The sequence below is a fragment of the Lolium perenne genome, chromosome 2, assembly GCF_019359855.2.
Source record: "Lolium perenne isolate Kyuss_39 chromosome 2, Kyuss_2.0, whole genome shotgun sequence".
Lineage (NCBI taxonomy): Eukaryota > Viridiplantae > Streptophyta > Magnoliopsida > Poales > Poaceae > Lolium > Lolium perenne.
This window is the reverse complement of record NC_067245.2, coordinates 131,114,229-131,118,351: the sequence shown is the minus strand read 5'-3', so window position 1 is coordinate 131,118,351 and position 4,123 is coordinate 131,114,229. Positions and strand designations below refer to the sequence as shown.

At 41.3% G+C, this 4,123-nt stretch overlaps 1 long non-coding RNA gene across 1 annotated transcript; it reads left to right on the top strand.

Moving 5' to 3' along the window:
- The first annotated feature begins 1,346 nt into the window (after positions 1-1,346).
- LOC127333448 (uncharacterized) lies at positions 1,347-3,190 on the top strand. Its single transcript, XR_007871146.2, has 2 exons — positions 1,347-2,459; positions 3,109-3,190. It is a non-coding gene; the product is annotated as an uncharacterized lncRNA (long non-coding RNA).
- The last annotated feature ends 933 nt before the right edge of the window (positions 3,191-4,123 follow it).

Genomic DNA, 4,123 nt, shown 5'->3' with positions numbered 1-4,123 from the left:
ACGCCGCCGGGACGGGGAATTGCCCCCGGAGTCATCTCCATCGACTCCATCGCCATCTTCATCACTATTGCTGTCTCTCATGATGAGGAGGGAGTAGTTCTTCCCCGAGGCTGAGGGCTCTACCGGTAGCTATGTGGTTCATCTCTCTCTCCCATGGTGTGATCTTTATATGATCATGAGCTTTGTATCACTATTAATCTATGTGCTACTCTAGTGATGTTATTAAAGTAGTCTATTCCTCCTCCATGATGTAAAGAGGACAGCGTGTGCATCATGTAGTACTTGCCGTAGGCTATGATTGTAATCTCTTGTGGATTATGAACTTAACTATTACTATGATAGTATTGATGTGATCTATTCCCCCTTTCATAGCTATTGTTGACAGTGTGTATGCTATGTTAGTACTCGGTCTAAATTGCAATGGTATTATCTTGGATTATGATTTGATGAGGATATCCCTATGAGTGGTGTTTGTCAAGTACTTGATGAACTTTGAGTGGAGCTTTCGTAGCCACTACGTGATGATTATTGATTCCAATAGGAGAGTAATTCAGAGTAGCACAAGTGAAGTTTTGTAATCTAGTTGAATATGTAGATGTTGCTCTTGTCTATTATGCACTCTAGAGGTTACTTTAATATGAACTCCGGAGTCACTCTCCACGGTGTGATGGTGACAGTGTGCGCATCGTGTGTGATTCCTTTATGACGTTGTGGCTTGAGGTGTGCTTTTGTAGCCCTACACAATGAATGGTGTTTGTTATCCAACAAGAGAGTGTTTAAGAGTAGCTTTATTCAATTATGTGATCATTGTTGATAGTGTCCACTAGTGAAAGTATGATCCCTATGCCTTATTTCTAAGCATTGAAATATCGTTTCCAACAAGTTCTGCTACATGTTTGCTTGCTGCCATCTTTATTTCAGATTGCTATTACTACTTATAATCATCCATATTACTTGTATTTCACTATCTCTTCGCCGAACTAGTGCACCTATACATCTGACAAGAGACTTCTTGTATCTTAATTGCAGGGTTGCTTGAGAGGGATATCTTTGACCTCTACCTCCCTGAGTTCGATAAACCTTGGGTGATTCACTTAAGGGAAACTTGCTGCTATTCTACAAACCTCTGCTCTTGGAGGCCCAACACTGTCTACAGGAATAGAAGCGTGCGTAGACATTAAGCTATTTTCTGACGCCATTGTCGGGGAGATAAGATAAAAGATATTCACATCCTCCGACTACTAAGCTATTTTCTAGCACTGTTGCCGATGTGTGAGTGCTCGAAGCTATCTTTAAAGAGCACTAAGCTCCCAGCGTTGGGAGGGCTTCTTAGCGAGTGGCGGGTCGCTGTCGCCGGCCTCGCAGCGTCCGACTGTTTCACGTCTGTGTGTTCCGTACGTGTCCCCCGCAGCTCAGCGCGAAGGAACCGACGCCATCCTCTCCAACCGACCCATCGGCACTATCGTTCCACCCCCACCCCAAGCCACCATCTCCATGGTTCCTCATTCCATCCTGGCCCTAGCCACGATCCAGAGCTTCTAGAGTACCAGGAGGGCACCATGCCTCCCCCATTTTCTCGCCGACGGGGACGATGATGAGGAACGACGGGGTCATCGGACCGGCCTCTGTCGTGCGCCTTCTTGCTGAATCTACCCGCTGTCATGGGCGTCCCTTCAACATGCGGAAAGAGAGAGGGAGAGAGGGGGATAGGGGATGAGGCGGGAGCAGGCAGTCAAGGAGGTGGTGGTGGAGGGAGCCGGGAGGATATGATGTTAAAGAGGGGCAGGAGACTGGGGGCTAATCTGCAGCTGATACCTCCCAGTGCAGAACCAGCCACACCGCTGCATCTTCCTCCTCCCCTGCCTAGTTGAGTTGATAAGATAGTGGTCGATAATGTATGTACATATTCAGTTTGTTTCCTATCTTAATTTCTTTGATTCTGCATAATATTCAATTCCCCTAATAGTCCACCAATGCGGCCATTCTTGTTGGGATCTGAACTTTCTAAAAAACAAAGGTATGTATGCTTTCTTCTTCCACTGTTTCACAGATTATCGAGCTCTCCATCTCCATAGATTGGTGTTCTGATTTAGATTAGTGCCTTTTTTTTGCTTGATTGCTGAGCCTCACGAGGTTCTCTCAATTTTTGTCATGCATATGCCAAGTCAATTATATCGTAATTCATTTTTTCGTAGGGTTTGTGACGTACATCTGTAACATTTTGCACCTTCAATCAGAAACTGCTATCTTTTTTTTGCTATCTTTGTCCATACTGAAGATGCTCTTTTTGTATGCTTTCTTCTTCCACTGTTCCGCATATTATTGGTCATCCTTGTTGGGTTTGGTTGATGCATAGATTCGTGTTTAAATTCAATTTTGCAGGCTGAGGCGTTTGTACTGGAGGGGGGTAGTGTATCTTGGCAGCAGAGGTACCTAGAGCTGCAGCCTGCAGTAGCATTGTAAGTGAATATTGCATTCACTTTCTTCTGGGAAAAATTGTTTTGCTGTTAAACACATTATGCTACAAATATTAAATTTTAATATCTATATAGAGAACACATAATAGGTACACCAATGCATGGACTGAAGCGTTGTTAATATATGATTAATCGTGTATGGAAGTTTAGTAGCAAAGGAAGTCGGTGCTTAAATATCAGTTGGGGAATATCTTTGGAAACTTACTTTTGTAATAAGTTCATTTGCAGTTTTTCATGTAGAGACCAGTGGTTACGGGCAAAATCTGAAACTTATTGAACCACAATACATTCACAATCGGAAACTTACTTTTGAAGGCTTCAACTAATAAAGGTTTATATGAAACATCCCTGCAGTCTCCAAGTGTTAAGACATGTTAAAGACCTAGCTGCAGTGCAGAAAAAATGATTATGGTTGGAACCACTGAAAATTACAAGAAAGTAAGTAAGAACTGTAATGGTCTGGTTCAGATTGTGAATGTATTGTGGTTCAATAATTTCTTATATATTCCATGTAGTTTTATGGACTGCTATCATGTCATGCTAAGTTGCTAACTTGCTACCCACAAATCCAATTCCAACCAATCTAAATAAATATCATGCCGATCTCTTTGCTAACCATTCTTCTTTGCAGAACCGGGGGCGCAAGGGGAGGCTTAGGGCCTGAAAGATTTGAGCCAGCAACAAGTCATTAAGGAGCCTTTCGCCCTCTTCGGTATTTTTTTTCCTTCTCCTTGGAGCTTAATTTTGCCTGCCATTGAATGGATTTTACATTGAAGAAATATTGGGGCAAAAGAAAATGACTTGCTTGGAAAGCATTGTGTTGTACCATTCTACTGAACATGTACAATAGTTGCTAGGATCTGGATATTCATCAGACAGTAAATGGAAAGATTGGTATGCTAAGTAATGGCTGGTGTATTTTTGTTTTGAGATGAGGCAAAATCTTTGTCTTTTATATTGATAAGGAAGGAGCAAACAAGAGCGCCTAAGCCATCATAAACAAAAAAGGAACCAGAAAAAAGTAGAAAATTATTTCTGCTAGATCCTTGTTACAACCAATGCTGATGGGTTAAAATTTATGATCCGCACACAAGAAAGTTGCATCTAGTGATATCACTCGAGTTATAATTTGTGACGTTTGTATCTTTCTGTCTCGCACTCTCTTTGGAGATCTGTTAATGATTATACTGAATAATTGAGACCAGTCAGTTATAAATTTTGTTAAAGTTCGCTTACTAGCAGCAAAGAAAAATTTACATGGCGCAACGCTAAAACCCCCCCGCTTCAATCTAATAGAAATAATTTTTTAAAGATCTGCGGACTTTGAATATTACTTATCCTTAGCAAATTCATGAAGCAGTATGGTTCCTCTACAAAGACTGGGCACGAATTTAGATTTAAATTCCAGATCTTGAGATGCTTAGATTTTCTAGCATACATGAATCAACTTGAACAAAAAAAAGCATATCTGAATCACGGAGTTTTCATCTAATTTATTGTGTGGTGATAGATTAAGATTTTATCGATCAAATAAACACATATCTTTGCTCTGTCATGTTTCTGATCTCTAAAGAGCTCTAAGCTCCCAGGGATTTGGGAGCATGTCCTTGCTCCACCGTTCTACGAATGTTTGGTCGTTGGATTAG